General features: G+C 41.1%; 1 long non-coding RNA gene across 1 annotated transcript; it reads left to right on the top strand.

Annotated features, from left to right (window-relative positions):
* The first annotated feature begins 336 nt into the window (after positions 1–336).
* LOC120406443 lies at positions 337–14013 on the top strand. The gene is made up of 3 exons (XR_005599264.1): positions 337–526; positions 5370–5551; positions 13848–14013. It is a non-coding gene; the product is annotated as an uncharacterized LOC120406443 (long non-coding RNA).
* Positions 14014–21529: the final 7516 nt, after the last annotated feature.

The raw sequence follows: 21529 nt of genomic DNA, 5'->3' as shown, positions 1-21529 counted from the left end.
CTATGCAAAACTATCCCAGGCAAGTGCAAATAAGTCAGTTCTTTGATTTAAAGCACTCTTCCACTGTTTTAGATCAGGCAGGCAGCATTTAAAGAAGGGTGCTGGATTTGGCAAGCCACTGGTGAAGCATTTTAAAAGAGAGATTCCACACCTCTCCATGCCCCCAAAAATCTCTGTGCTACTTTGAGGTTGAACCTATGTATTGAGTTCAGTGGGGCCAGGAATTCCCCGCTGGTGAATATCTGCTATATGCTTGGCTGAATGTTTGAAGGCTCTATAGGTTGATGTTTATGAACCACACATTTATTTTTAATGTTGTTTTAAAGGTATGTTGTATGCAGAAGTCTGAATTCTGGAGTCATTACAGTGTGGAACATAGTGAAATCAAAGTGCAAAGGCAAGGCAGTAATAGTGGAGAGAGGACTGGCGGAGAACACAGACATTGTGCTGGTTAGAGACATGAAACTTTGTCCCTACTGACAAAGGGATGGCTTCTTTTACAGAGGCTTCAAGACTAATTTTTCAGGTACTAAATGCATATTTATTCATAAAAAATAACATGTGAATGGGGTTCACTCACCACTCCGGCACCTCCTCCAGCCAATACAGGAATTCGCTCTAGCAGCCAGTACACCCTGCTCTGGTGGTTCTCCACCCATCACCTCTTCTGCTCTTGGACCCACCTCCCTCCAAGGAGCACGGTGTTCTCTTCAGTGACACAGCCCTCCAAATATGCCACACTCTGTGGTCCCCCTTTCTGGGGGACATCTCTGCAATCCCTGTTCAGCCACTTCTCTCAGTGGCAACAGCAGTCTACTATCTAGCCACTTCCCCAGTGGCAAGGGGGTGGGGGAAATCTGGGCCCACCCACTACTTCAGGTCCCAGACCAGGGACCCTGTAGAAGGCCATTGCTTACAGCACCCTCTCCACCTTCTTAGAAGATTTCCCTGGGCCACTTCTCTGCAGCCCTAGCACCCCCATTGCCCTTGCCTCAGGGCCTCAGCCTGCAGATCCCTGCAGCCCACCAGGAGCTGCCTGTAGCAGCTAGGTCCCTGCCTGTAGCAATGCTCAATCAGGGTGCTTACTAGCTTCAGCCTGCAAGGCAGCCAGTTCTCCTCACTCCACCAGCTGCAGGCAGTGACTGAAGCTATTCTGCCCTGAAGCTCTTCTTATAGGGGCCTGTCAGGCCCTGCTTGGCTGCTCCCCTCAGCCCTTCTCTGATTGGCTCCCTCCTGCACAGCCTCCCTAGGGCTCTATTAACCCCTTAGAGGCCACTGTGGGGCAGGTGCCACATCAATGTGTTGGAGTAAGTGCACATGCACCTCTTTCAGTTATTTGTATTAAACCTGATGCTAACATGCACAGGAAGATATTTACATAGATTAATTATCATACAAAGCAGACAATGTAGTTTCTTTTTTGATTTTCCAGACCCTGTTAACTTATAGTCTTCTGAAAAAGAAGTATATAAAGAAAGACAGGCCTTTACATTATTTCTTGCCAAAATAATGAGTACAAGATTCTTGAGGGAGGTCTGTTATTCAGCCTCTCCGAGAATAGGTAACAGTTCATTTCTATTACTGAACAGCTAATACACAAAGATCTAAACTGCTACATATAAAATAAAATCATAAGTTCATGTTCTGTACAGTTAACTACACATTAATATAATGATTGTGGGTTTCATAGTTCAGTCAACTCTCTCGCTTTTTTTGTAAGATGCAATTATGAAATAATCTAATTAGCATAGGGCAGCATTTCTCAAACTGGGTTCTGCCGACAGGGGTCCATGGGCCCCACTGATCAACTCCTCCCTCTCCCTCTCAGAAGCTCCTGCACCTCACAGAACAGCTGTTCTCCGGCATGCAGGAGGCACTGGGAGGAGCAGGGACGGGGCGCACTAAGGGGAGGGGGCAAAATCATGTCTGGGGCCACGTCTTTACCTTACATGATCCAAGCACATTCTGATATTTTCAGAGACCATTTTGTCATTTGTAACATGGAAACTGGATTTGTAAAGGATCGGATAAAGCCAGAGTACAAAGACAAAGTTCCCCCACAACCCATTCTGCTTGGCCATCTCATGTCTAAGGACACCAGGGAAGGGAACAACAGGTTACAAATGGCTCAGCCACGGGTGTCTAATTGCAGTGTAGCCACACCCTAAGAGCATAAGGTGGAGAGGGAGCAAAGAGCCTCTGCACCCAGGCAAGGACTGGCTGCACTTGCAGTCCTTGTGTTCCGCTGATCACAAGAACTAGTACCCGTAGCTGTCAAAGGAGAGATGAGGAGAAGCAGCAGTAGCTACCCCCCCTTTCTGCACCAAACAGCCACAGAAGGGAGTGCACACGGTCTCTTCTTCCAGATTAGTGCAGTGGTGGCTGTCCCCAAGAGCTTGAGCCACAGGGCTGATCAACACTGCCTGGTGGATAGATTAGTTTAGCAGTGCCCACAATGTATAATTATCCCTTAATGCTACAATATAGCTCTTAATGTTACTTGAATGTAATATTTATGACATGATTTACTATTATTATATTGGAGCAAACTCCAGATTTAAGTGGCCATGTAGAATTTATTTCTATACATAAAGATAATTTCCTCAGGGATTTTTCACCAATAGCATTATAATTAGGGCTGTCAAGCGATTAAAAAATTAATCATGATTAATCAAGCAATTAATCACACTGTTAAATAATAGAATACCATTTATTTAAATATTTTTGGACGTTTTCTACATATTCAAATATATTGATTTCAGTTACAATACAGAATACAAAGTGTACAGTGCTCACTTTATTTTTTATTTCAAAGATTTACACTGTAAAAAACAAAAGAAATAGTATCTTTCAATTCACCTAATACAAGTGCTGTAGTGCAATATCTTTATCATGAAAGTTTAACTTACAAATGTAGAATTATGTACAAAAAATAACTGTATTCGAAAACAAAACAATGTAAAACTTTAGAACCTACAAGTCCACTCAGTCCTACTTCTCTTTCAGCCAATCAGTAAGACAAATGAGTTTGTTTACATTTGCAGGATATAATGCTGCCCAGTTCTTATTTACAATGTCATCTGAAAGTGAGAACTGGTGTTCTCATGTCACTGTTGTAGCTAGCATTGCAAGATATTTACGTGCCAGATGTGCTGATGACGAGTTCTGCTTGATAAGAATCCAAAGCAATGTGACCTGACGTTCATTTTCATCATCTGAGTCAGATGCCACCAGCAGAAGCTTGATTTTCTTTTTTGGTGGTTTGGGTGCTTTAGATTCCGCATCAGAGTATTGCTCTTTTAAGACTTCTGAAAGCATGTTCCACACCTCATCCCTCTCAGATTTTGGAAAGCACTTCAGATTCTTAAACCTTGGGTTAAGTACTGTAGCTATCTTTAGAAATCTCACATTAGTACCTTCTTTGCAATTTGTCAAATCTGCAGTGAGTGTTTTTAAAATGAACATATGCTGGGTCATCATCCGAGACTGCTATACCATGAAATATATGGTAGAATGCAGGCAAAACAGAAGACGATCTACAATTCTCCCCCAAGGAGTTCAGTCACAAATTATTTAACACATTTTTTTAAAGGAGTATCATCAGCATGGAAGAATGTCCTCTGGAATGGTGGCCAAAGCACCAAGGGGCATACGCATATTTAACGTATCTGGCATGTAAATATCTTGCAATCCTGGCTACAAAAGTGCCATGCAAATGCCTGTTCTCACTTTCAGGTGACATTGTAAATAAGAAGCAGGCAGCATATCTCCCATAAATGTAAACAAACTTGTTTTTCTTAGTGATCGGCTGAACAAGAAGTAGGACTGAGTGGACTTGTCAGCTCTAAAGTTTTACATTGTTTTGTTTTTGAGTGTAGTTATGTAACAAAAAAATCTGCATTTGTAATTTGCATTTTCACGATAAAGAAATTGCACTACAATACTTGTATGAGGTGAACTGAAAAATATTTTTACAGTGCAAATATTTAATAAAAATAATAAGTATAATATGAAGTGCTTACACTGTACACTTTGATTTCAATTACAACACAGAATACAATCTATTTGAAAATGTAGAAAAACATCCAAAAATATTTAATAAATTTCATTGGTATTCTGTTAACAGTGAGATTAAAATTCCGATCACGATTAATTTTTTTTTAGTTAATTACATGAGTTAACTGCAATTAATCGACAGCCCTAGTTATAATGCATGCATCTATAATACTCCTAAATGGAGGAGATCTTCCTAGGCTGCATCAGTAAATAAGAACTGGAGCCTATTATTCACTCCATCTTGAGATAAATTAGTTTGAAACTTGAAGGCTCTGTTCAGGCAAAATTAACCTGCTGGATTACTGATGTATGGGTGGGTTTGGAGAGTGCCTGTGAGAAGCCTAAGGTAGAGAGCTCAGATAGAGTTTGTGTCATAGAATCAGACATTGTCTGGGTGGATGTTGATCTATCCCAACACAATGAGACTTGTGAACTCGGTTACTAAGTCAGACAGCATCTCCAACAGCTTCACTAAGAAGCCCTGAAGATGGTATTGATGAAGCTACTCAAGGTGGCCTATCGCAGTTACAGTCAGAGGCATCACATGGTTCATAGTTGGGTTCCTGGGAATGACACCGCTTCCAATGTCGACGCTTGCCCCGTTAGTGTGGACTCACAAAGTCGAATTAGTGTCCTTAGCGTGGACACACAAATTCGACTTTGTAAGGTCGATTCCACAAATTTGAATTAAGTTAAATCGAACTAATCTGGTAGTGTAGACATACCCTTAATGATCTGTTGCTAGAGTGGCATGGTGCTTCCTTAGCTACCTATATGTTGTTCAGCTAGAAAAAAAAATAATTTTAAAATACCTGCACATCTCAAAGAAAAGATGGGTGAGGTAATATCTTTTATGGGACCAACTTCTGAGAGAGACACTCTTTTGAGTTTACAGACATAAGCTGAAGAGTTCTATGTAAGAACAAAAGAGTGTCTCTCTCAGAAGTTGGTCCCATAAAAGATATTACCTCTCAGCTACATGCACCTCTCAAAGCAGTTTTTCCCTGACCAAAAGATTTTTCAGTCAAAGAGATGAAGAGTAATCATAAAATCCAAACATTTCTGTTTTGACTTCTAAGTGAATGCAGAGGGGTGATCTTGAATCTGCCATAGCTAGTTCATGGCAATTACTTAAGACCTAAGTTGCTAAAACCTACTTAAATTACCCTAGTGATGAGCATAGTCTAAATTAGATAGAAGCCTTAAGGCTATAGTGACTCCATGTTACTGAGTTGAGCTGCGTTCCCTGTGTGGGATTTTGCTTCAGTAATACAGCAAACAGACAGCAGACTTACCTTTTGTTTTAATAAAAGGTCTCCCATAGAAGCCCTAGCCCTGCTCCTCCCATCAATCCTGTTATTCTAGTACTTCAGAGGCCCTGGGAAAGACGTAATGAAAGTAAGACTGCAAAGAAAAGGAGGCTGGAGAGCTACAGCAACTTGCTAATGAGAAGTACAATGCTATTGATCAGTACCTGCTCAGTGGAGATGAAAAGGTGAGGAATAATAGTATAAGTACATTATATTTTCTATTGTAATATTAATACTTTGCGTTTATATAATGCATTTCATCTGAGGCTCTCAAAGCGCTTTACAAGCATGCATTAAACAAACCTCACAATTACCCTTCCAGGAATGCTGAGTCTACACTGTAGACTGCAATCTGCTAAACATGTGCATAGGTAACTGTACGCACATGAATTGTTCCGTTGCGGTTAGGTAAGTATTTGTAGAATTGAGTCCTAGAACTTTAAACTCTTTGGGTGGGATTGTGTCTTCATATGTCTGCATGGTGTCTTACACATTGTGTGGACTACTATACAAATAATCAATTTTGTTCTCATGCAAATTAATAAAAAATAGCATCCCATAGTGCAACACAAATGATTTCATCATTTGATATGATGTAGAGTTATGTGACAATACAATACTATATTTACAACATAATTTTTCTTACTTACCAAAATTTGGTTCGGCGACTGACATGCATTTTTTAATACTCATGAGCGGGTCATATGTCACCACAAACATTTGAACAAATGTCTTGTCTTGCTTTGTATTTTCATTTTTCTTATATGCCCCTTCTATGTTATGTTCACTCCATTGGTTCCATCATGATCTGCTTCTCAAGAAGAACTTGAAATAGGCAAGTGTTTTCAGGGGAGAACATAATAATGCTCATGACTAAGCAAAAACTCAATTTTGCATGGGCAGTGGGATGTCACTAGTTGCTAAGGGTTAAAATGTAAGGATAATTAATTTATTTAAATGGCAGCCATTTTTAACCCTTAGCAACTAGTGACATCCCACTGCCCATGCAAAATTGAGTTTTTGCTTAGTCATGAGCAAATTTTTAACTTGTAGCAAAATGTTTGGAATTCTGGAGTATTTTTGGTGTCATGATGGAAAACAGGTAAAGGAAACTCCTGAACATATTAATGCCTCTTTATACCTATAGTGCATTGTCAAGATATTAGACCACATTTCTCCTCTGCCAAGATCTGCTCAGCACAGGAGAATGGCACGGGAGAATTGGATACAATTCCCTGATTATTTGGGCTGATGCTGATCAAGCCACCTAGTGGAGAGCAAAGGATAAGTGAATAGATTTTGTGCATGGACTGGTAAACTGACACAACGACTGCATGTCTACAATAAGTACTTTGAAGTCTCCTTTCAAACAAAATGCCTCTTACATACCACTTTCTCCTATCCACAAAAGCCAAAACAGTGTTGTGTGTTTGATGCCTGGGTTTCTTGTATATTAAGAGATGCTTGTGAGAAAATGTGACCAAACAGGTTATGGTTACTTCAGAATGAAAAATTACAGGGAAGTCCTGCTCAAATGTTCAGCAAATCCTCTACTCACACTATGCAGATCTTCTAAGTATGAGAGTCATGAGATGTTTCCCATTCATTGTGAGTTGGGTGTCCTATTAAGAATTATGGTATGCTCTGCGGGTGTTCCATCATCACGGGTCACACATTGTGAACTGAAAAGTATGTTAGCATTGTCTATCTTTTTCACACTGTTTCATCAGATCCGTGCTTCCTTTTTACCTGGCTGAAATGAGTAATATCTACCAAACCCAAAAGATTCAGATAGGATTTATTTGCAAGTATCCCCAGGTGGGAGAGATGATCATTCCTCTCTAATTAAAAAATAGAAAAAAAGTCTTTAGTGATACAGTCAGTCAACACACAGACTCAAATGGCTTTGTTGAGTCAGATTTAGCCTCTATACAGAGAAAAGTGCAAAGTGTACCTCCAAACACTAGCCAGGGCCACTGCACCTAGGGGAAGTTCACTATTAGAGGAGGGCAGACAGTGCCTCACCCACTCTAAGTATCCACTAAAAGAAGGCAGATCTAATCTGTCACGTTGGGATCCCAATGGGCAGATAGTTCAGCAAGGATGTGCTGAATCAGACTGTTGGCCTAGCTGCTTGCAATGATCCCTTCACACCCAATACTGCCCACTTTGCATGGCTGTGATGGCCTCTGCCACTCTTCTGTACCAGAGGAGACTGCAGCTATTTTTCATGACCACAGCTCCCTGCTGGGCAGACTCTGCTACCGGAGGCCCTCTGCCTACAAGGATCTGCAGTGATAGAAGCTGGTGTGCAGATCCCAAATCAAACCCACTTCTTCATTTTCATTATCCTGGAGTAGGACACCACAAACTGAAAACAAAACAAAAAAACCCACAGAAAGTGCATTTTGCTATTTGCAATAGGGCATTTCAATAGTCTTGTTGAACTGATAGTAGAAATAGAAAGGGTTATTAAATGCCGTTTAGCTCCTATAGCCTCTAATACCCAGTGACTACAAATCAACATTACTAATAATAAAAAACTTAACACCTGAAACAAGTCCCGTTTGCATAATTTGTAAATAGCTCCCTTCAAAAAAAGTGTTCTTGTATAGTTGTGCCTGTTACAGCTCTAGGTCCACATCCAAAAAATGTGTCTTCAAAGAGCAGATATAGAACAATAGTAACTGATATGTAACAAAATGTAAAGAATGACATTAAAACGGGTCCCCATCCTACAATCCTCTGCTTCTTCAACGTCTTCCCTTCCCTCCCGAAAAAAATTATATAGGTTTCACAGTATGCCTGCAGCATCAAATTCTGGTGCTGTTGGACCAAGCAATTTCCAGTACTGAACAGTCTTAAATGAGAACACCCTGCTGAATTCTAGGCATAGTCAGTTCAAGTGTCCCAGCTGAGCTTACTTGTTGGGGCTACGCCACAGAAAAAGTCGGCCTCAAAGATATACAGGGCCCCAAACTATTAAAAAAAAAAAAAAATCAGGCAGCCAATGCTTTGAATTGCAGCTGGAAACTAATAAGACTACTCTATTCTCTGCAATAAAGGTGTATTATTCTACATCTATGAATCACAGCTATATAGCCAGCTGCATTTTATACTACCTAAAACTTTGAGTGGTCTTCCATTGTAACCCCACTGCAGTAATCCAATGTGAAGGTTACAAAAGCATGGATAATGCTGGTGAGGCTGGCATCATGCACTGGAAATCACAACCTCCTCGCCAAGAAATGATGCTGACAATGGCAATATTGCCAAGCCAAGGCATTCCAAAAATAAATAAAATGTCAGAAGTCAGGCTCCCCAAAATTATGATTTTTTTTTTAAATAAATTGCTTCCTCTTTATTTGCCTTCTGGTTTTTAAACTCTTGGGCCACACTCAACTCATGCTTTTAAACTTTTCTTTGCAATCACAGGGGCTAGATTTTTTTTTTTTTTAAATGAAAGCTGAAATTCTTTCCTATTCACTCAGTTCCAAGAGCTGGGACTGTAAGAAAACCACCAAATATTTCAAGTCTCGTGATAAAATTGCAAGAGTTGGCAATACTGTGACACTAATTAATCATCACAAACTTTTTAATACATTTCAGATTGAATTTACTCACAAACCAGCAAGCAGGATGCTGATTTAGTTCTGGAGTGAAGTCCGTTCTCACATGCATCAATTATGTCCTGTTTAATATGGTTCCATGGTAGATACTGGTCTCACAATCTGCCATTATAAATTTCCTTGCTAATCCTGAAATGGTAGTACACTTAAATTTGACTTGCGAATCAATGTTTTAACCTTACTATTCTTAGAATACCATAAAAATGACAGGGATGATGTTAAACTGCAATAGTTTAGAACCACTTTACTTTAGCCATTAGTGTAACATTTCAATGGGCTAATATGTTAATCACGTCAAAGTAAATGGAATGATTTCTTCAAAGGAGAGAAGCTGGTCTTTTTTTTAAAAATAATTATGGCTCTCTAACATTTCCAGAGCTTGAATATTATGTTGGCATTCTTGATGGAGATGATCACTATGTAATAAGCAAGTGAGAAGAGTTAATTTGTCCTGTGATTTGTTTGTTTCTTTGGTCATACAAACACTGTTCTTCCAATTTCAGCATTCCTGTATTTGATTTCTTAGCAATGCTCAAGGCTTAGAGGTACCTTATGATAAGACAGATGTCAGAAACCTTTCAGTGGTTAAAGCAGTGGCTTGATGCAGATAGTTATTTTATATAATAGAATTGGGCACATAAATAGCAACACATTCTATGATATTCACAAGTTTCCATAAACAGTGTGCATTGTGATGATTCAATATTCAAGCTGGTTGGATTAGACAACCGTAACAGGGCATGTTTCTGCTTGATCGAATAAGCATAACTGATCAAATCAAGCTTCCTGTGTAAATATTTATGACCACAATCACAAAAACAAAAAAAAACAAAAAAACAAAAATAACCACCCACTGAGAACAAAACTCCATTTATATAATTCTCTGGGGAATGTCAAAGTTTTAAGGAGGAGTAAACTACATTTGCTAGATTTTCAGACAGAGCAAAGTATGCCATTTAATTGTTTAGAGTAAGTGAAATGCATTGCTGAGGAAATCAGTGCAACCATCTCACTTCTTGTTTTTCACAGTGTCTGGTTAAGGGAATTCTGCTTTACTACATGCGACTTTGCTCTTCCCTCTCCATCCCCCGCCCCCACAAGTGGCAGCAAATAGTTCTAGCTCTAGTTTTGTAAAATTTTAAAATTAAAACCAGTGCTTGTATTTTTGTCTCAACTAGCACACAAACCAAAAGCTTATTTGGCAGGCTGTATTTCAATGGAGAGATCTGCTATCCAAAAGTCTCTGGATTTGTTTATAGTAGTCGTACACTCAGCTGAAATGCACGGTCCCGTGAAAATCTTTGTTGGGAAAGAGCAGTAGTGAGCACTTCAATTGCTTCCTGTTCATCACTACTTGAAACACTGACAAGAAAATAGGAATAAAATGAGACCTGGCAAAGGGTTCCAGCTGTTCAGAATCCAGCAGCCTGATCCTGCAGGCCATTGTGAAATTCCGTGGGCATCTAAACTCACTTGGCATAGCAAAAAGTTCCTGAGGTGCCAATGTCTCTGCCTTTGGGCATGTGCACTGTTGCCCCATTCTAGGTATCTGGTTGCCTATCTCCCACCTAAGCCCCAGAGTGATTCACAAACCAGGTTGAAGGTGTGGGGGAGAGGAGAAGGATTGGCATTTAGCCACCTGGTCGCATGTAGGGCTGGATCCAGTTGGCATGCTTAGAGGCCACCTACCGGATTGGATCCCATTCAGAATCTGGCTGGAGCAGGAGATGATGCTACCCCCTTTATAGCTTTTAGCCCAATGGTTAGGGCACTCACTTGGAATGTGGTAGAACCAGGTTCAATTCCCCTCTCAGGCAGCAGGGGAGCAAGGGTCTCCCACCTCTCAGGAGAGTGCTCTGACCACTGAGTTATAGGTTATTCGAATGTGGGACTCCCTCAGTCTCTCCTGTGGAAGCTATTCCACTGTGGATAAATATTGAAAAAGTGAGTGGAGCAGGGAGACTAGATCCTGGGTCTTCCACCTAGGGTTGCCAGTTTTGGTTTGATGTATTCCTGGAGGTTGTCTCACATGACATACTCTTTAATTAAAAAGATTAATCTTTAATTCCTGGAGGTTTGGCAACCCTATGTGCACCTCCCAGGTGGGTGCCCTAACCATTGCACTACAGCATCATTGTTATGTTTTCTGAGGAAGCCCCCTCCTCAGAATAGCCCATCTCTCAGTGGTTAGGGCACTGGGAGACCCCTGTTCAAACCTTCTCTTCCCTTCTTTCTGAGGAGGAAGGAATTGAACCTGGGTCTCCCATATCCCAGGTGAGTGCTCTACCTACAGGGCTAAAAGTTACCTTCCTCTGGCCATTTGGGGGAGGGATAGCTCAGTGGTTTGAGCATTGGCCTGCTAAACACAGGATTGTGAGTTCCCTCCTTGAGGGGGGCACTTAGGAATCTGGGGCAAAAATCAGTACTTGGTCCTGCTAGTGAAGGCAGGGGGCTGGACTCAGTTGACCCTTCAGGGTCCCTTCTAGTTCTATGAGATAGGTAATCTCCATATATAAACATATTTTGCATGGAGCAAGGCAGACACCTAACTAATTTCCACAAGAAACATCTTAGGCACCTAAGGAGACAGGTTCCCCTTTGTGGATCACTAAGCAGAGATAGGCCCCTGTCCCCAAGAGGGACAGGGTTAGCACACACCTCTGTCATTAACATACCCCAATTGTTTAGGGAGTTGCCTAAGGTACGGTGCTGGCTTTTGCCGATTGCATTTTGAGGCAACTATCTCTTCCCACTCATTGGATAGGGAACCTAGATGCCTAACTCAGTCCTTGTTGATCACAGTGATGTTCCTGTGATTTTTCAAGGTGCCTAAAGGTTAGGCACAGCAATGCCAAAGTACCTTTAGGGATCCAGGCCAAGATTTGTGGAGGGTTTTTAGAATTAAAATTTTAAATATAAAGCTAGCTGTTAAATAAAAGTAGATATTAATGTCCAGGAGCTATACTGCAGAAACAGCTAATTGTGACATAATATAATTAATTTAAAATTTAGTTACAGCTCGGTCTTAACCATCTATGTTGAACAACAAATAGAGCACTCAGTGATGTGCCTAATGAATCTACTAGAGCAAGGAAAAAGATAAAGTCTGTGCAGTAATGTGGGGAAAGAGTTGAAGTTATCAGAAAGGAAAGTAGGAAACTTAACAGTGCCACCATTCTCTAAGGAGACTAGAGTTTGAGGAAAGTATGTCTGTCAATTTCTTCTTTACTAGAGGATTCCATTTCAGAATCTGTGATTCGTCTAGTTAGAGGTGGCCTGGTGACTGGAGACCTGGGTCTGGCTCTGTCACTACTGTGACACTAGCCACTATTGGTCTATTTAGGTTGTAAGATTAGGGACAGAGACTATCCGTTATTATATGTTTATATATTGCCAGAACAAAGGGACCCTGATCTTAGTCGGGGCCTCTAGGTCCTGTTCTTATACAAACAATAGTTTCACCCTCAATCAATACTTTACTGTAGAAAACATCAGTCTTGTAATCCTGCATTACCCTGAACTTTGCCAGGAAGGGGTAAGAGATCCCTTTCTCAGTAAACTAAACTATGTTCAGTAGGTTCCTTTTTTGTTGAATGGCAAGACTTAGATTAGGAAAGGTTTTCAGTTTAATGAACACTGCAAATTTCAATAGCCTTTTAAAGTGCGTGTTAATAAAGCAGTAGTTCAAATACTGTACTCTCTTGCTCTTTGCAGAGCAGAGCTTTTGAAATCTACAAGTCTTCTCACTACTGTCCCTGTAGCTCATGCCAACAAGCACAAATGACAGATCATTAACAACAGGTCAGATGATTCTAAAAACTATTTAATAAAGAGACTTTTGTCTGACCTGAATCCCCTGAGCTGGTATTGTTTCCATGACAACAGCCACAGGTATGCAATAGAACACTTCTGAATTAATCTGCAGAGAAACTGAAACACTTGAAGTGTCGCTTTTGAAGCATCAGATTTCATCTTCTAAGCAAGGTTCAAAAGTCTGTAGCACATTTATAGTAAGGCAGAAGGGAGGAGGTTTGAAAAGCTATTTTTAAATTCCTTATTTTTGTAATAATCTAGCTGTGTGCCTGGTACCCCTGCCCTATGCTGGACAGAATCACTTATGGGCCTTATGATTTAGAGCCATGACAGCTAACAGATTCTTTTAGCCGAAGAATTCAGAGCAGAGGGATCTCGGTTCTGTCCCAGCATTCAACAATATGACAATCACTAAATCCAGTTTTACCATAAATTTGTTATAATGTTCTTTACCAATAATCTCCCAGAGGTCATTAAATTTGTAATACAAGAGTTGGGTAGTTTAGTTACTATGGGGGAAAGCTTCAAAATAGTTGACATTTAATAAACTATTTTTATACAGTCAACACTAACTAAATGTAGTTGCTCTTTCATGTGGGTGACAATTGAAGATGAGGGAATAAATTAAACCATGTCCAAATTTAATCTGTTTACAGAATGTCCTGAATGGATTGTGAATTTCTCAGATTTTCTATTTCTCATTATGATCTTGAAGATAGAATGATCATGAACAGTTCTCTCTAGATAGAGAAATCCCAGTTATCTAAATTTTGGGATCTCTGAAATTCAGAAACCCCCCAAAATCAAAGTTTGTTTTTCAATTTTCAGAGATGCCCCACAACCCATTTTGATAAGAGGAGTAACCTGTATTTGGTAACTGAGCTATGCTGCCTAACTCTTGTTGGTCATTGACTTCAATAGGAGCTGCAAGTGTTCCACACCTCATAACATCAGGTCACTGGAAAACTGTCACTTGTATTTCATGAGTTGCTTTTCTTACAAAATTGACCAAGTATGTTTTTTGGTTGACTGTTCCTAGGATTAAAGTTTGGGATACATTTCATCACAGGCACAAGATTATTCCAGGTTATGAAAGTCTTTAACTCACTATAAACAGCAAACTGCATATATTAGGAGGGGCAAAAGCAGTACTACTTGCAGGTTTGTGAAACTTACTATTCCGCATTAAACCTTCTACAATTCTATTCTCCATCCTGTTCCAAGAAGTATTATCAAGACTGAATGATAAATATGAAGAGAGACTTTACTGTAACTCTTTAATTGTATTTGTTTTAGTGGTATTAAAGCCAAAAACTTCTTGTAAAGCTAGTGAGATTACAAGAGGTCTGAGTAGTAAGAAGGGAGCAGGGCCATTGTAAGCCCTTGAACCCAACATATGGCTCTAGTAACCCATTTTACACCTCCCCCAAGGGGACACATGAAGCAGGTGGAATGGGGGTGGCTGTGCACATGGTGCCAATGGCCAATCCCCCCTTCTCAAGGTAACAAGACAGGAACTTCTCACTCTTGCGCCAGATGAGAGCCGGACTGGGTGTCCCCCCACCCCGAACTAACCATAACCAGCAATCCATCCCCTACTCTGGAAAAAGCACAGCCTTCTGCTACCAGCTAATGTAACTAGTCTAGTAGCTAAAATAGTGACAGTCTGGTCTGAGCCATAGCATCACAGGAGGATATTGTTAGTTATAAATATATTTTTCCCCCCTTTCTCAACCTCTGAATACGAAGATAGGGAGGTAGGAAATAAAAGTGATTTGAACCTGCTGTTCAAAGGCTATGCCTCATTTGGGAGTAATGGTTCAGCCATCACTATTGTTATGAATAGGACAGCATACCCTAGGCATTTGCAGCACAGTGTGCAAATATTTACTGTGAGCTCACAGGCAAACTTGCATCTCTGACTAGGACCTTATGGAATTGCCCTTCCTAGGGAGGAAGAGGTGGAGTTTAAGACTAAGCACAAAATTTGACTTTTTTTTTTTAAATTAAAAGTAATTTTGTCAAAACCAAAATGTTTGGGGAAGACATCCGTTTCAGCCAAGCCAGGTCAAGGGTTGCAAAGCTCAGAAACATGACCATTTTGATTTAAAAGCTGATGTTTTGACAACTAAGTTTTGTGAAAAAATTCTCAAGGTTTTGGTTTGTTATGCAGAAGTTTTTGCAAATCAGAATTGTGTTTCTGTCTAGTTCTAGTGGAATTCTATATTCAGGTAAGAGTCTTAATGAACTCAGCAGTCTAGCAAGAGTCACGATGCAAATATCAAAACTGCTTGTTTTGAAGCCATCAATATCTGTCCAGCCAGAAACAGTCCATTTGTTTTAATTAGGACAAATTATGTACAGTGGTCTGACATCTTTATTTATTTTAGGTGAAGTAAGTCTGTGGGACTTGGACAACTGTTCAGTTATGTCTTTCTTTACACCTGACAGCAATATCTCTTGCCTAACAGTAGCGCTGGACAGGAAGACAATTCTTGTAGGTGACAGCCCTGCTCTTATCTTGAAAAAAAGAAATAAGAAGTGCCAAAGTCACTGTGAATTCTACTGATAGAGACTTATTTGGAGAAGAATCTACTAGCAGTGAGGAAGAATCTGAAGAAAACTAGATAATATCAAACAATTAAGGAATCTAGAGATATTGATACTTAAACATTTAGTACAGGGGTGGCCAACCTGAGTCTGAGAAGGAGCCAGAATTTACCAATGTACATTGCTAAAGAGCCACAATAATACATTAGCAGCCCCGCCCCGCCCCCATGAGCTCTCCTGCCCATCAGCAGCCTCAACAATCAGCACCTCCCCCTCCCTCCCAATCAGCTGTTTCGTGGCATGCAGGAGGCTCGGAGGGGGAGGAGCAAGGGCATAGCGGGCTCAGGGGAGGGGGTGGTAAGGGGTGAAGTGGGGGCAGAGCCTCTGGCAGAGCCAGGGATTGAGCAGTGAGCACCCTCCCGCCACACACACTGGAAAGTTGGTGCCTGTAGCTCCAGCCCCAGATTTGGTGCCTATACAAGGAACCGCATATTAACTTCTGAAGAGCCACATGTGGCTCTGGAGCCACAGGTTGGCCACCCCTGATTTAGTATATCTGAATTATCTACACCCATAGAATGGGTGAAATCCTGGCTCCACTGAAGTCAGTAGAGCCAGGATTTCAACCAATTTGTCTTTGCGACTAATAATGCAACACAACCACATTCATCTAATGACCACAACCTGTTGCTGCCCCAGTTATGTACAATGCACATCATTTAAAAACCAGTCAATTGAAGTAGGTAGTTACACCAGGGATGCATCTGGCTTTCACACTTCAGCAAGTGTTTCATGTATTCTTGCATAACAATAGTAGTCACACATCCCACTCCATTAATCCTTAGACATGTGACAAGATCTCAAATAAAGAGAATTACTCCTGTGAGTAAGTGTGACAGAGAGGCCCATAGATGGTTTACTACTGTGTCAGCGCTTGTCAGGTCTGACATACTCACTGCCCCTCACAAACTGCTGTCATGTTTATCCAGAAAGTAGCACATATTAATTATGACTGGAAAAAGGCAAATATAGTGCTTATCTTTAAAAAAAGGAAAGGAGGATGATCTGGGGAACTACAGGCCAGTCAGCCTTATCTCAGTCCCTGGAAAAATCATGGAGCAGGTCCTCAAGGAATCAATCAGAGTCCTGCACTTAAGACGGAAGAATCCTACGCACTGCTACAGACTAGAAACTGAGTGGCTAGGCAGCAGTTCTGCAGAAAAGGACCTAGGGGTTACAGTGGATGAGAAGCTGGATATGAGTTGACAGTGTGCCTTTGTTGCCAAGAAGGCTAATGGCATTTAGGGCTGTATAAGTAGGAGCATTGCCAACAGATCAAGAGATGTGATCATTCCCCTCTATTCGGCACAGGTCAGGCCTCATCTGGAGTACTGTGTCCAGTTTTGGGCCCCACACTACAAGAAGGATGTGGAAAAACTGGGAAGAGTCCAGCGAAGGGCAACAAAAATTATTAGTGGGCTGGAGCACATGACTTATGAGGAGAGGCTGAGGGAACTGGGATTATTTAGTCTGCAGAAGAAAAGGAGGAGCGATCTGATAGCTGCTTTCAACTACCTGAAAGGGGGTTCCAAAGAGGATGGATCTAGACTGTTCTCAGTGGGACCAGATGACAGAACAAGCAGTAAGTCTCAAGTTACAGTGGGGGAGGTTTAGGTTGGATATTAGGAAAAGCTTTCTCACTAGGAGGGTGGTGAAGCACTGGAATGGGTTACCTAGGGAAGTGGTGGAATCTGCTTCCTTAGAGGTTTTTAAGGTCAGTCTTAAAGCCCTGGCTGGGATAATTTAGTTGGGGATTGGTCCTGCTTTGAGCAGGAGGTTGGACTAGATGACCTCCTAAAGTCCCTTCCAATCCTGATATTCTATATCATTAGAAACTAATAGCTCACTAACATCCTTGCATGATGAACATATGGTTAACCGACAGTAAACAGATGTGTTGGAAATGTGACTAAAATATGTTTAAACCAGGCATGTCACAGGAAGTTGATAAACAGGTATTTACAGACAAAGGAAGGGAACAACTACCTTAAGCCAGGTGTGACCTAGACACAGTGGACTAGGCAGTTGTATCCGAGATTACAGGAAGATCATTTGTATTGTAAAAAAAACAATACCAGCATGGCATCAACACCCAGGAGGGAAAAGGAACTTTATCTGGGGATACATTTCAGAACACCACATTTCAAAGGTTGACTGGACTAGAAAGAGAGGGTGAATGAACCCTTAAATTATCCTCACCTGAGGAGTCAGAGAAACCAAGCACTTGGAGCATCATGTGTTGGTTATGCAGAAGTTTCTCCCTTGAAGAACTGGCGAGTAAAACTTCTTTGAACAAAAGACTAGTTGAGTTTTAGTCTTCGGTATACTTTTATTTTTGTATCATGTCTATCCTTATTCCTTTATATGTGGTATCACTTAAGCCTGTCTTTTTGTTAATAAGCCTGTTTAATTTTACCATAATCCAACTCTGTGCTTTGATTGAAGCAGAGGGTTTGTCAACCCCAGCTACACTGCTGTGTACTCTCTGTAAAGGAGCAGAAAACTTGATATGGTTTTGGTGCTATAGGAAGAGGGGCTGAATACTGCAGAGAAAGGGCTAGGATTGTTGAGGTCCCCCTGCAAAGAGAAACTTGGGAGGAAGGCCAACCTGTGACGTGCATGCTTGTATACTGGCTGTTGGTGTCAGAGCTATGAACCACAGCAGTAGAACATTTACAGCACCCAGAGATGACACATAAGCGTGACTGAATCCCTTGCAGAACACTAAAGCATTGCAAAGGCCACAAAATTAAGACCAAATGGAACACGGTCATCCAAACATAAGTTTAAAATAGCTTCAATCAAGAAACGTATAAGGACTTAGAGACAGCGTAATTGTAAAGTGCTAGTACTGGAAACAATTGTTCTCTCTCATATTCCTGTTTCCAAAAGTGGCATCATTTGCCACTCAATTCCCAGCATTAACACTTCAAATATGAGTACTTAGTGACTGGTTTGTCAGATGCCTAAACTGTTTTATAAGCATTGCATTGTACAGCTTGTAAAGTGACTTGGATAATTGCTGCAATTTGAGTAGGTGAAACATTAGAGACCCATGTCACAACTATCTATGAATTACACCTATTAATATCTCACCTTCTTCAGTTGCATATTATCCGACTGCAAACATTGTTTCCTCTTTCCTGTATTAGAGCTGCAGACAGTGTAAGGGATGGAAGGTAGAAACAGAGCTACTGATTAGATCTTTGTTTTAAAAGTAGGGGCTTTTCAAAGCTTGCAGTTTTCTGTCTTTAACTTGTTCTCTGCTACCCTCCAAGTGATACAAAGAGTAATATACAAAGAGTTCAGGTGAAGTCATTGTGTGCGAAGGTGTAGGATCTAAATTCCTCAGCTTCCCTGTTTTGATAACCTCTGCTGTTCGTTCCCTGGTCCTTGGACCCAGCCTGGCCTACTTTCCCTCACTTTTCCTAAGCTTCCTCCCTACCACTGAGTAAAGAGTACAAGCCACACACAAAATCCCCAGACTTCAGCTTATTTAAAGAGGTTCTGAAATTTGAGGGAATGTGACAGGAGAGAGAGGAGAACCTGTGTGTGTTGGGAGGAAGAGAGTTGTTGGCAGTTGGCTTTAATGCAAATTACTTAGCTTGTGAATGAAGTAAGACAAGCATGAAGGCTTGACATGCTAGGAAGCAGATATCCTTTTAAAGGAGATGATAATCAAGGCTCACAGGGGCTTTAACTAACTAACTGGAGATATCCTATCTCCTAGAACCGGAAGGGACCTTGAAAGGTCATCGAGTCCAGCCCCCTGCCTTTACTAGCAGGACCAAGTACTCATTTTGCCCCAGATCACTAAGTGGCCCCCTCAAGGATTGAACTCACAACCCTGGGTTTAGCAATGCTCAAACCACTGAGCTATCCCTCCCACCTTGTTAAGGGAAATAACCACACAAGGGCAAGGAAACTGTACATTCCCCAACATGTGGTGTTTTCTGCAAAGTTGCACTTACTAACTTCTGTCAACCACTGCAGGTATGGAGTGGTGCTCTCCAACCCTGTGGTTTCCTAAAATCCTTGTTAGCACTGACCACCCCCACCCCCGCCCCACTTGGTAAGGCAACACCCATCTTTTCACATGCTGTATATTTATATCTGCTTACTGTATTTTCCACTCCATGCATCTGATGAAGTGGGTTATATCCCACAAAAGCTTATGCCCAAATAAATGTGTAAGTCTGCCACAAGGACTCCTCGTTTTTACTGATATAGACTAACACAGCTACTGCTCTGAAACTTCAAATCCATAAGGAATCCTTGGATATTCATTGAGAACTAGGCTATTAGTCAAAACCCCTTACTCCACATCCTCTCTACGCCATAACTTTATGACACTTAGTACTATTTCTAACTGGTTCACTACCCACACATGCAGTGTAATCCCCTGTAGCATGATGGAAATAGCGTTCACAGCACAAGAAGGAACTAATTTAAGATAATTCTGGTACAAACAATTTGTACAAGCAAATAACACTTATGCACATATCAATTTGTGCTTGTATATTGATAGTGTCAAACACAAAAATGGCAGCCATATTGCAAAAATTGGGACATTAATGCAAAATCCAGTAAGCACAGGAAGCACAAGGGAATAAAACCTTACCAGAAGAAAACTAGTAATTCTACATCACTAGGAAGAATTTGCCTAACCCAATGGAAAACAAAGATCCATCCCTGCCTTAGAAAGAGTTAAATATTGCATACTGTCAGGGTTCCATCAAGCTCAGAACAAAACATGGGAATTACTGCAGACAGCTATGAGACATGAACAGTGCAGGCAACTGAATGAGATGCTTAGCAAATCTGATGTTCAATGCCACTTGGAGAGAGAATGGCACTGAAATGTCAAAAGAATGTTTTTTGTAGATTCTAAATACATCTGAATATTTGTTCTGTTAGAAGGTAGAGTTTGATCAGTTTGGATTATCTGTTTTAATTGTCAGGCTGCCTGCAGTTTAGGATAGATACACTTCTGCTGTATAAAAGCAAAGCAAGTTTTAAAATTTATTAAGGTCTCCTCAGGGACTTCTTAGGCTAGGTCTACACTGGGGAAGGGGAAGGGGGGGGGGTCAACCTAAGATACACAACTTCAGCTATGCTAATAGCATAGCTGAAGTCGGCATATCTTATGTCGATTTACCTGGCTGTGAGGACGGCAGCAAGTCGACCGCTGCCGCTCCCCCGCCGACTCCACTTCCGCCTCTCACCGCAGTGAAGTTCCAGAGTCAACAGCAGAGCGATCGGGCATCGATTTTATTGTGTCTATAGTAGACACAATAAATCAATCCCCGATGGATCGATCACTACCCACCGATCCAGCAGGTAGCGTAGACATACCCTAAGACTCATCTCTCAGGAAGCAGCTGCCACCAAGCACCTTTAGATGATTTAAAAAAAAAAGTGATTGTTAGAACTGCCTATCAACCATTCTCACTTATCTGACACCTACTCCTTTATTACGGATGAGAAAACAGTTCCTAGTACAAGTTACTGTTAACAAGCTTTCAATCATTTTGTAGTTTTAATAGCCACAATTTAACTGTGATGCAGAGCCCCTTTTTGCCTCCCCCTCCCCACCCCACTGTGGCTCATTATAAAGGAGGAAACTGGAGAGTCTGGGTCAAAGGAGGGGAGTATAGTGAGTTTCTATGTACATGATGGAGAATTTAAGTCACTTTGCCATGGACCAGGTATTGTGTTCTGAAAATAAAATGCAATTATTTATTTTGGGCGTCTTTGTTAAAGAAAATGTCAGCGTCAAGAGTCTGCACTGGGTGCTGTTTTTCTTTGGCAATTAAAAATAATTAAAAGTATAAAGCATTAGAAAGAGCCATAGGTCTTAAGTGAAAATGCTGCTCTTGATGGAGTGCCTGTGTAAGATGCTCCACATTAGGGAAGCAATTCCCTGCTCTGCTGAAAGAGTTAGGGACAGAGTGCCAGTATTCTAGTGCAATAATCTGGATGGGGCCGCACTGCACTCCAAGACCCTGCTCACAAGGAGGATTTTTCCTGGCCCACCACCACATTTTGCCCTTCGTCTCCTGCTTATTTTATGTAACTGGCCTTAAATTTTTTCCTCCATCTTACATTTAC

Source organism: Mauremys reevesii, linkage group 5 (assembly GCF_016161935.1).
Source record: "Mauremys reevesii isolate NIE-2019 linkage group 5, ASM1616193v1, whole genome shotgun sequence".
NCBI lineage: Eukaryota > Metazoa > Chordata > Testudines > Geoemydidae > Mauremys > Mauremys reevesii.
The sequence above is the reverse complement of the archived record's forward strand: the minus strand, read 5'-3'. Positions and strand labels throughout refer to the sequence as shown.